This window comes from Crocodylus porosus, unplaced genomic scaffold (genome assembly GCF_001723895.1).
Source record: "Crocodylus porosus isolate Cpor-Errol unplaced genomic scaffold, CroPor_comp1, whole genome shotgun sequence".
Taxonomy (NCBI): Eukaryota; Metazoa; Chordata; order Crocodylia; family Crocodylidae; genus Crocodylus; species Crocodylus porosus.
The window spans coordinates 895,539-907,834 of record NW_017728936.1 but is presented as its reverse complement, the minus strand read 5'-3'; the positions used below and the strand labels follow the sequence as shown (position 1 = coordinate 907,834).

At 48.1% G+C, this 12,296-nt stretch overlaps 1 long non-coding RNA gene across 1 annotated transcript in view; it reads left to right on the top strand.

The window, feature by feature from the left end:
* LOC109317975 overlaps nucleotides 1-11,488 on the top strand; it is a 30,259-nt gene extending 18,771 nt beyond the window's left edge. The window contains exons 2-3 of the long non-coding RNA XR_002103156.1: nucleotides 1,333-1,485; nucleotides 9,533-11,488. This is a non-coding gene — a long non-coding RNA (uncharacterized LOC109317975). The remainder of the gene's footprint in view (nucleotides 1-1,332; nucleotides 1,486-9,532) is intronic.
* Nucleotides 11,489-12,296: the final 808 nt, after the last annotated feature.

The window sequence follows — 12,296 nt, the reverse complement described above, 5'->3', positions numbered from 1 at the left end:
CAAGACAAGGCTCTAGGAAGGCAGTCGGTTTTGAAAGAATGGTTCATGCTAGCACATGGTGTGTAAAAGAGGATTTTGATACTCAAATAAGGCATGGATATATATAAAAGGATACAGCAGGGATGGCATGAAATTAGTGTTAGTCCCAAGTCAGTCCATACACACGCTGTTACTGTGCAGTAAGGCATCTATATGTGTGTTACTGAGCAGTAACTACTCAGGTGTAAATTTGATCGATGCATGATGCAGGGATCAAATTTATACTCAAGTCAGTGAAGTCACCATATTTACTGCACAGTATGGGCATGCACATGTAGATACATGCCCATACTGCACAGTATTTTCAGTTACTGTGCAGTATATGCGCATGTGTAGATGTGCCCATGGAGGTGTTGGGGATTAACACTGACTGAGCCCTTGCTCCTTGCTTGTGATGCATGGAGACCCACAGTAAGAGCATGCTATTATCTACTGGTACCACTTGCCAAGGCTCTGGGAGCAGAATGTAATAAAAAACTACAAAACTCAGCATGTGAGGTGAGATGCACAGTGAGCCACAGATAGGGAAGGCAGTCCAGGGCACACACACTAACTGCATTGCTGCCCAGCAGCCCAGAGCTAGAGGCACGATTAAATGAGACAGGCATAAAGCACAGACAAGATCTTTGGGTTGAGTCAAACAGGTACAAGCCAGGGAGAGTGCAAGGCACAGGCCCCAGCTCTCAGGCTCTCAGTACGAGCAGGCCTACACGGGCAGTTTCTGGCACACCCCCAAGACACAGGGACGGGAATGGACAGCATGGAGAGGACATCCCCGAATGCTTGTCTGGGCTCTGTCTCTTGGATGAAATGGTGGGAGAGCCCTGCTGCTCATCAAAGAACTACAAGGCCCTTGTATCTTCTTTGGCAGTGCATGGCAAGGCACAGCTAGTGCCAACAGGGATCTCTCTCTGTAATGGCTCTTCCACCATAATGGTTCTCTGATGCCTCAGAGAATGCCTACCTCTCACTGGAAACAGATCCAGAGGTTGCAGCCCTGGCAGGGGCAGGCTTGTCAGCTCTGTGCCCGTATTGTGGGGAGCTGATCTGCTGTGAATACAAGACTGAGTTTGACTTTGCCCTGCCGGTCTTAAGTGTCTTCTCTGAACATTAGTATGCCTGTTCCTGCAACCCCCCATCACCAAACATGTGTAAGATTAGTGCTAAGCAGGGCCTTCCATTTTCTGTTTGTCTTTTGGCTGATTCATTTTTCCCCTCTTTAGTTGTTTTTCTTGTTCTTTTTAATTGCCCCATTTGTTTCCTTTTCACTTTCTCTTGCCTTGTGTTTGCAAGTGTTACAGGTACTAATATTCTGCTGTCCTATTGCATCATATTGCTGTGCCATCAGTTCCATGAAATGTGCAGATGTTGGTCAAGTTTGGAAGTGGATGGAAGACTGCAAAAGAAAACTCAGACCAACCTGGAAGCTTTGCTAAAGACCCCAAAGTAGGCACTATTTCCACTGAATTAAAGTGTCAGGATTTGGATTTGGAGATGGCCTTTACTCTTGGGTTGAAGGGACACCAAGAGCAAACATACCCTGCTGGCCTTATGCTCTCACTTAGCACATCTTGATAGGCGTAGCTGGAATCCCCCATGACAAGGACTCTCTTACAAGCTTCTGGCAAAGAGTCTCCAATCTTCGTTGGGGTCTGCAGGTCCTGATGAAAAGCAGATAGCAAACAGCATCAGTAAAGAGTTGGATCCCTGCTCCCCCACCATATCTCCCCTAGAGAAGGGAGAGGAAGGGGCAGGAGGTATGTAAGTGCTGGGAGATGGCTCTAATTGTTGGCAGGTGCTCTTGGAAAAGGCTGGAAAATTCCTCTAATGATTTCAGGCAGGCTAGCTGGAATTTCAGTGGAAGGGCACCTTGGAGCCTTCTGGACTTTTAGGGGTCAAAAGTCACCTTCAAAGCAGCCATGCTGGCTGCCAAATAGCCGGGAAAACCACTCATTAGGATGGAATCCTGATATGTTTCCTAAATTAACCGTATTTTCACAGCAAATAATTTAAACAAAAAATGCATATGGGTTTCCTCCACTAACTAATTGCTGTTCTTGCCCAAATTTATCAGCAGCAGCCTGTGGGGAAGATAAAAAAGACCAGAGCAGCCACAATGCCATCAGCTACAGCCAAATATCAGTACACAGCTAAGCCAGGGGCTTTGCTAAGTGAGTCCCAGTTTCCCAGAGCTGTTCTTCCTCTACTTCATTCTCATTTTACTTAAAGAGCAGATATGATGGTGTTAGTGCCAGAGTCAAGGAAACACTTTCACAGATGATTTATTTGATTCATTTAGCTAGTTTCTATTTAGGAACTGGCCACTGGCAAGCTTTGAATTTGATTAGCATATTCATCATGCCAAGTTTTTTGGACACTTCATGCCAATAAAGCTCACTCTGGGTTTGTTTGCAAGATATAGTCAGTAACTATTTGTTACATGTGGGATGAGAGATGGCTTGAATTACCCAGGGAAAGATTCTTTCCTCAACTCTGGGCCCTAGAGGAGCCACAGCAGCATAAAGGCTGGAGATTTCCTTCAAGACAGGAGAACCGTGGCATAATCAGCCCAACTTCCCTCCTTGTCGCCTGCAGTATAGAAGGACGAACCGGGGGGTGAGTGTGTGACATGCAGGAAGATGCATGTCATAGGTCTCTCTTTGGGACGTGTTGCTATGGAGATTCCCAGATGTGAGTCTAGAGACATGGGACTATGAACTGGGCTAGTCCCCACTGGCCCAGCATCTGGCCTGCGAGGAGATAAGAAGTACGGGATCAGACCCATCACTTCTGGTGTCTGTGAAAGACTGAAATGGATAATATATATGCAGAAAGGAAAATTCATGTGATCCCTACCAGCAAAGAAACTGATTTGCACCTAAGTCGGGGCACAGAGGTGAAAGCAGGAGTTAGATGGGCAAGGGGCTGTGCTTCAGTGCAAAGCATTCCATTTATAATGCTCGCCAGTCAAATTCCTGCTGGGTCCTTGGATAGCAAGTTCATAGCCATAGTGATGGAATATACGCACCCAAATGATGGATGAAAGAACAGGGACTGATACTGAAATGGAACATCAGATACAGCCTCCTATGGAAAGAGCTCACATGTTAAAAATCATGAGTCAGGTTCAAAACAACCGTAAGATTGGCTTAAAAAGTATAATAATAATTTCTGGATTCTTTTAATTTGCCTTCTTGTGCTTGAGCTGGGCTATATTTATAAACACTTCTCTACAGCCCTAAAGGCTGGAAACTTTTAACAAAAAAAAAAAGTCCAAGGCCTTATGTTAGCACCTGACTCCAGGAGCTGGAGCACTATATGGGCAGTCCTTGGACTTAAGACACAATTGGTTCCTGAAAACCATGTCTTAAGTCAAAACATTGTAACTCAGAACCAATTTTCTCATAAGAAACAATGTTATAAATGGGGGGTTGGTTCCTGAATCAAGGCCTGATACCCTGTTTTCACCAAAAATACCCCAGAATTTTGTACTTGATCAATTATGAATGAGTAATATAGCTACATTAATGTATTTATATTGTAAATAGCAATCATATTGATTTGGAAGGGCTTCTTTGAGGTGACATTGCTGGACGTTTTGAAAGTCTCTTGGTTAGACTTTTTGAAGGTTCTTGGCTGGAGTCTTCTCAGGGGTCTTGGCTGCAGGTTTTTCTGGAGTCTTGTCTGCTTTCTTAAAGAAAGTGTCCAAGGAAGTTTGGACAGATGTTCTCCAGGGAGATGAGCGAGGCAGCAAACTTGTTCGTTGTCGTGGCGTTGCATCGGATCAAGAGTTGTAAAGTCAGAAACGACATCAGAAAGTTGAAACAGGGTGTCAATTTATAAATGTTGTAAGTGCAAAACGTTGTAACTCAAAATGCTGTAAGTCGAGGACTGCCTGTATACTAAAAAACCAAGAGAGCTGTTAACATGGGATTATCCCCATTCTCTGTCTTTTGGTAACCTCTGGGCCTGCTTCACAAGTGCACTGCACCATGTCTAGTTGTTATCCCAGGAAAAAGGGAAGGTAAAACGCTACCATAGCAGAGTGTTTTACATTCATTCTGTGTTTCTGTGGGGGACCACACAAGGGGCAGGGCAGCGTCCAATTGAGCACTACATCTATCTATGGGGGAGGGAGAGAATACCATTCAAGCACTTGCTCTCCTCTTCTTTTGCTGCCTTTCATCTCCAGCAGAACTGATACCACTGGGAACTGCAGTTGGTGTTCCAGATATGAACAGAGATTAGAGTAGACAATAGAGAGAGGGCTTATTTCATTTGTCGGGTCACAGCAACAACTAGTTGATTTGGTGGTGTGAGAGGTGCTTAGCCAGGGAATAGAAAGGGAGTCCTGGCATTCTGGTTTCTGTGCTGTGCACCTATGAACAGGGAAGAGTCTGCCTGCCAGCTGCAGATTAATGGTGATGATGAGGCTGCTGTTTTGTGCTCAAGTTTAGATGCACAAGGTTTGAGGGAGTCATGCATTCCTGCCCATGCTCTCAAAGAGACTTCGTATTTATTCTTCCTTTCTTTGTTGTTTTCCTCCATCTGCAATGCAGTGGTCCAGTGTCTTCAGGACACATGGTTTGCTTTTTACATATGCACAAACATAACCTGATGAGCATAACAGCATCAGCTGAGAGAAATTTCACTCACCCCCTGCCTTGCACTGGAATGCTAATATGTCCTCAGAAGGAAAGGCTTTGGAGCTGTTAATGGGAGCGCAGAAAGGTCTTTGTAATACTTTACCTCCCCAGGGCTCTCCCTGAGATGAGTGGCAGAGTTGCCTTCATTTCATTCCTAGCCACAGCCAAATTCCAGACCTGTTTCTCTTCCTCCCGCTGAAGAAAGAAGGGCCTGTGACGTGACATTGCAGGCTGCGCTGCTGAGTGGGCACAGGGCAGCTCCCGCACGCTGTCTGGGCTGGCGGGGGGAGGAATTCCAGCCCGAGAGGAGCAGGCCACCAGGGAAGAAATGGCAACATTTGGGCCTGAACTGAAGACACCTCGGGGGCCTCCTTTGCTCTGCTGTTGTTGGCAACAGGGGAAACAGAGGGGAAGGAACTTCTGGCTTATGTCACCTTTGAGAGGAGGATGCTATTTTTAGATGGGCAGTTAGAAGTTAGTGCAAGTGTCTACTCTTCCTATGAGACAAGAGTATCCTCCCACCCCCAGGCCTGGAAAGCAAGAAAATCAAGGAGGACAGCTCCCAGTGTAGGTCTGTATTGAGAGGCACATGGGAGAAGGGAGACGTGACTGAATAGGGATTTGTTATTGTGCCCCTCTGCAGACCAGTGCTGGCCGGCAGAGCCAGTGCACCCCTTCTCTGGGTCCCTGCAGTGTGTCTGTGGGATGCAGCACGCAGCTCTGGGTACTGCCCCATGGACAGGTGTCAGCTGAAGAACTGCACCACTGCCCAGCTGGCTTCACTTCCTTGCCTCCTCTCATCCAGCCCCTGACACCTGGCCTACCTTCACACACCATCCAGCCTCTGAAATGCCTGGCTTCTGCTCTGTCTCCAGCTTTTTCAATCTTATTGGGCTCACAAATGACCCATGTCTTACTTTGTTGCTCTTCCCAGATCCTCTGCCAGGAGTGGGAAGCAAGAAAATCTATGGGAAATAGCCCCTGTGATGTGAGACATCCACATACCACCTGACTTGTGATGGACCTCTGAAAGGGTACTGACCCCGCCTCAATCCCCTTATTTGACAGGGCCACAAAGCCCCCAAACCTCCATCACATGGGTGCTGCACAGACTTGCCTCCCTTACACCTATCCAAGTTATTTCATAGGCACAGAGTCGGGTACTTCCCTGATGAGCTGCAGGTTGGCTTCTCTATCCAAAGAACAGAAATATCCCAGGAGACTTCCCTGTCCCAGCCACATTCCTAGGTAAGCCTAGGCATGCCTATCAAGGTTTGGGGAGAAGCCATCAGCTCCACAGGGCGGGCAGGCAGGGAGGCAGGCAGATCAGGATCTTGAGAAGATGGAAGCCTGTGAATGGCAGGAGGAGGCTGATGGGGAAGGGACAAGGGAGAATGTGGAGAGGGGCAAGGATGGGAGACCTGAAGGGGAAGGTGGAAGAGGAATGTGTCAGCAGGATGGAGGAGGAGCCAGGGGGTAGAAGGGGCCAGAGGGTATGCTGATGGGGTAGAAGGAGGCATGAGGGTATGCTGATGGGGTAGAAGAAGGGGGTTAGGATAAGTTTGTTAGGAGGGTGAGTGGCTGAGGGGAGGGAGTCTGGGGCTGTTCAGAGAGGTACAAGCAGGCCTGGGTGCTGGTGGAAGGGATAGGGAATTTGGAGTTGTGTAGAGAGAAAAGGAGGTACAGACAGAGTTTGAGGCCTGCAGCAAGGTTGTCTAGGGCGAGGGAGGATGAGCAGGGGTGATGGTAGGAAGGGTAAGTGACCTGGAGAGGCCAAGAAAGACGCTGCAAGAGGAGTGTGTTGCAGGGCAGGCTGGTGACCTGGTATGGTGCAGGGTGGAGAACTGGAGCTGGAAGTAGGAGATGGGCAGGGTGGGGAAGGTGAAGCAGCAACAGGCAGCCTGGGGAGTGCTCAGGGTGAGGTTTGGAGCTTGCCCAGGGTAGCCTGTGGGATACTGCAGTTCCCCAAGCTGTTCTGAGCCCAGAGTCTTTGGGCTCTGAGCTTGCTCTTCATGCTCTGACCCCACACAGCCGGATCTCAGTCTGCATACATGGGAGGGCTGACTGGGTCTCAGCATGAGCTGGGTGCTGCTGTGCTGTCTGGTAACCTGCAGATTGCAAATGCCTTTGCCTGGGGCTCCCCGGAGCTGACGGGATCCGCACTGTGCTTGGCGCTGGTGACCTAGCGCAGGCCAGTCATGGTTTCTCTCCTTGACTGCCAGCTCACGTCTAGTTGTGGAGCAACGCGTGTGCTTGTGTGTGCGTGCACGCAGCAGCTTGTGAGGGGAGCTGTCGGGGGGAATCAGCTTGACTTGTCCTTTCCTGCAGGGCCATTTGTTTTTTGCCGCTGTAGAGAGGATGAGCACGAACGGGGCTACTAGGAGCTGAACTCCCTCTTTGGTGGATGCGGCAGGGTTAGGATGTGGAAAGACAAGTACTCCATGGACTGCAGCCCCTTGAAAGCAGCTATTGTTAGGAGCCTCAGCACAGAGGGAGCCCAGAGCAAAAGAGGCTTGTTAGAGAGGCCGAGACTGAATACAAGACTCTCTCAGAGAACCACTGAACCATGCTAAATTACTTAAACTAACATTATTGACATTGCACCCAGCTCTACTTGAACCGAGCAGCTTCTCCTTCTGTTCATCAAAAATTCATAGTCAAACCCTCAGGCGCTTCTTTCTCTGGCCTTGTTGTTCACTGAGGGCTTTTTTTCCCTCTCTCTCTCTCTTTCCAGGCCCTCGGCTCTGAAAGGAAGAAGGGGATGCCTGATGGGGGAGATCAAGTGGGCCTTTGAAAATTCCCTTTCGGAGTTTATTAAACCAGAGTGCAAGGCTGGGCAAACCTGGCTCACAACCAGCTCAGAGCAGGAGCAGTCCCTCCCCTCCCCCATGCCCCAACAATCCCCCTTCTCTTGCAAAGATTTGCTTTTTGCCTTTATTTAGGCATTTATTTTTCTTCCAGGACACTTGACAAAACTGAAACTTTCAAAGGGTGAAATCGAGAGCTCTCCCCACCCTGTCCTCCCCTCCTCGACTCCTGCCTTCTCACCTGCCCCTGCACCCCCCAGAATAAAAACTAGACCCATGCCCAGGCTGAGCCACAGGAAGGCTGCTGGAATTTGGGTGACCTGGGGGCACCCCCTCTCTTGTGGGGCATTAACTTTAAAGCTTTGTTTTCATCCATTATGTTTCTGTTTAATAGGAGGTTTTCTTTCCGACTGGAAATGTATGTGTTGGATAGATTATGGAAATGTATGTGTTGGATAATATAAGGACTGTCTGGTAGTTGAGGGAGCAAAAGAGAGAAACAATCCACGGAACAACACAGGAAGGCAGAGGGAGGAGACCAAAAACAGCAGTCACCCTTATGAATGTTTAATTTGCCAGGCTAGCTAAATAACATCATCTCAGTATTCTCTGTGCTAAGTAAAGGGATGCCAAGGGCGCAGTGGGGCAGTGTTAGTTACTGTAGTGATCAAAGGCTGCATTAGCAAGGGTCTTTGCTTTATGAGTGGGCTACAAACAGTGCTAGGACACACACGCAGGAACTCTGAGGCCTTTGCTAAAATGAGAGCTATCACTCATCCCTGAAAGGCTTAAAACGTGACCTTAAGGGCATAGCTGTACAGCACAATGCAGTGAAGTGCAGAGATACCCGTGCTAGCTTGGAACAATGCAGTGCCTTTAAACAATCCTTGCGCTAGTTCTCAGTGTGTAGCTGTGGTATTGAAAGCACTACAGCTGCATTCGCACAGTGTTGCTAGGCCTGTGCAAAGCGGCTGGTATTCGCTTTGGATTCGACCAATTCAGGGGACAGTGGTTTGATTCAGCAATTTGGAGATTCAGCTGCTGCCGAATCTCCAAACCTCTGAATCACGTGGGCCCCATCTCCTGCCCACTCTCAATGACTGTCCCGCCCACCCCAGCTCCGGCCCTTTAAGGAAAAAAAAACACCCAAAACCCTGGACTCACAGGTTCCTGCCTGGTGGGGGGCAATCCCAGCTGCCCCCACTGCCCCATGCCACATGAACCCCCCAAAGCCCCGAGGCCACTGCAGGAGCTGACGTGTGTTGGGTGGTGAATGACATGCCCTATTTTTTCCAGTTTCAGTACAACCTAGGTGAGTGCAGCTTCATCCCAATAGAGACCATAGAAAAAAAGTGTCTGTGAGGTGTAGTTAGGAAGAAGTCCATAAAATGGCACCTGGCTAATGCAGCTGATTCTGCTGGTGTTTGTGCGCTTTCCTGGGCAGAATCTAGGATCCAGGTAGAATACCCAGGGAAGCACACAGACACCAACAGACTCTCCCTATGCCTGCAGAAGGGCATTTGTGCCCGAAAGCTTGCAAAGAACAATTTTCCCAACTATTTAGTTGGTCTAATAAAAGATAACACATCTACCCAAAGAACCTTGGTTTCATTTTTGGCTTTCATTTGTATTTTTTGTTGAGGGAAGGACCTAAGGTGACAGCTCTGGGACCTTAAGACTTCTCAGCTCTCAACCCTGACACTGTGCCTGTCTATGCAGTATCTCTTCTCAAGGTTGCCACTGTTGGAGGGATTTACCCCCTGTACTCAGCACCTCCATGGCCTCAAGGCAGGGACCTCAACTGACCCAGCTCCTTGGGGAAAGACTCCAAGTTGTACCTCAACCTACTGTTATTTGTGTGCATGCAGCACTACTAGTGCTCACTAACATGTTTTTTCCCTGTGACATCAGAGTTGTTGGAAGTACAACAATACATAGCCATGGTTATTCATTAAATACCAGTCCAATCTTTCCTTGTTCTGAAGCCCCCATGCAGTATGAGGAAGCTTCCTACTACTTCTCTCTTTCCCTGACAACCAGGAGACTGCCTTCAGATGCCTGAGGTTCTTACTCTTCAGCTCATGCCCCTGATACCGAGACGACTTAACCCCACCTGGTTCCTGCTCATCTCTATCCCTGGGCTTGTCAGTCAGCCAGGCCCCACTGACAGCAGGGAGCTGGGGTTGTATATGGAGTGTGAGGAGCATCGCTGTGGTTCAGTGCCTCTCTGCTAATTCAGGGGGAAGGAAATGTTAAACACACTAAAGTGCTGCTTATTTGTGCTGTGTAAACTCCAGCCACCACAGTTTACTTTGCTGTCAGAAGCCCCTTAGCTTACTACAGAACAGAGCGCCTGTAAAATGGGAGGCGCTTACAAGCAAAGGTTTTTCTGCTTTCAGAGCAGAGGGTTCAGAGGGGTCACCATGTTGGCTGGGGGCAGGTGGGGAAAGTGATATAACAAATGCCCCACTTCCTACTGTCCACTTTGTCAGCCCTTGTTCTTCCCCCAACACAGCGCATGGATCTGGCTGTGACCGTTAGTGTTAAGATCTGTTGGAGCTCTTAACAAGATGGTGTGTCCTGGTTAATGCTAAAATCTATTTGAGACTTGTCAGGTTCATGCAGAGTCTCCTGGCTGGTGGAGTGAGGGTTTACACGGGGCCGAACCACTGGTGCTTGGCTGAACTGGAACGTGAAGCACAGGTGGAAGGTCCTGATGCTCTCTCTCTAGCTGGGCTGGCTGGTGTCTTCTGATCTTGTGAGGCTTCCCAGGGAAAAGGGGGGCACATGGCACTTTGGAGAGAGGAGCCTTTGACACAGGGGGTCCGATAGGATTAATGCAGCCTGCTGAAACCCACAGAGAGCGTGTGAGGCCTGAGATGCCTTTTCCTCCTGCCCCATGAGGGAGTTTTGTTGAAAGTGGCTGTAGGGAATTGGAGAGAGGTATCAAGGGGAAATGAGAAAGGAAAACACTCTGGTTTGGTCCTGAGAAGAGAGGGGGAGGAAGGAAACATGAAGGCTGGGACATTTTAGATCCTATGAATTTGTTTTGAGAAACTGTAACTGTCTGAAGTGCCAAAGCTTAATCCCTAATTTCTGAGGTTCACCCATCACCACCTATGAGTTAGCAGCACAAAGAGGTTGACTTATGGGGTATGAATGAATAGGATGGGCTTAGTTTACAGTTTCAAGAAGCCTGGGAAGAACTTTTTAATAGAGTCCAGGGCTGCACTGGGATTTCACTAATGCAGCCTGGAATTTTGCCTCTGTCTTAACTCAGATGACTACAGCCCTTTTGGCTTAGTCCTGTCCCTCGTCTATGGTCTAAAAATGCATGAACTTTCTGCTAAGTTCAGCGATGGCTCTGATCTGAGCCACAAACTCTGCATGTTTGAGATGAAACACATGCTCTTCTGGCATGTCAGTAATAAGGAGAGGCAGAAAGCCTTTGAGGTCCCAGGGCAGTTGGAAACGATTTGGGGGAATAAAGAAAACAGGGACAATTATATGTAATTCTGGTTTAAAGGGCAGAATCCAAATACCTGATGGAGAATGCACCTCTAATCTTCTTTCAGCAGAGTCCTTGCTCAGATCCCTTCTGTGGGGGAGAGAGTTTGCTGCTTTGTGCTGTATCAAATTAGACAGTTTACAGCTCATGAGCATCAAATTTAAAACACCTTGTGCCCCTGGGACCACAGCATCACATCTTGGCAAGACAGACTTGAGAGTTGCCCTTCAGCAGCAGATACACCAAGTCCCATGCAGCTTCTTATACGAGTGATTTTTGAACAAGACCTTTGGGGTACATGATGAGTGCTGCCATGAGCTAATGGATCTCCAGAGTGATGTCTCTGACACTGCCCGGCATGGGGCCTTCCATAAAAACTAGCTTCACCTCATGAAATTCTATCTGACAGGTGCAGACACTCAAGCCGTTCTCCTGAGTCAACCATTTTTTGTTCTTTTCCCAGTATTGGATACATTTCAGCAAAAATCACTGAATCATTCAGCAAAAATGAACCAAGCATCCATTGAACTATGTTGGATCCGGGGCCATTGAACTACTTCTAACCAGAGAAACCTACTAAGGTGCTCTCAAATCTGGTTATTCTATTCCATCCAGGAAGAGCACTGGCCAACTGCAGATGCTTCTTCAGTCTGATGAAGGGTGTTTGTATCAGACAGCTTACAAAGAAGAATTTTTCCAGCCATTTTAGTCTAATAAAAAATATTGGATTTACCCAAAGAACATTGTCTGCCACAAACCTTGTATGCACCTTAAGTAGGACCCCTGGTAGGATATTCTTTCTCACTGTGGTAGGGAGGGTGAAAAGATTATGCATAGTCCTGCTTTGGTCTCCCTGCCAGAAACTGGGGATTTGGCTATGAGTCTGAGGTTCTGCAGGCCCTTTGCAGTCAAGTCATCTTTATGGTGTGAGTGGTCACTCTTTGCAGCTCCAGAGTATTACAGGAGATACAGTCTAGTGCAGACCAAAGGGGACTCTTGTTTCCTAGGAAGCTGCACCTCATGCAGACATCATACAGCTGCTTCTTATTCTCACAGACTTGAGCTCTGAGGCCCGGTTGATGGCTCCTCAAGGAAAACTTTAAGTTGCTGGCGGAGTCGGGTCCCACAGGGAGGCATTCCTGAAATTAGGCAACCCCCTCCCTCCAGAGGGGAGCCCCAGCTAGAAATTCCCCCCCAGCTAGACCCATAGAAGGAGAAGTGCCCCTTGCTAACTGGGATCCAGGGGTAAACACACCTTCTATCAGGTAAAACGCCTCATATTTTGTATAATTAACA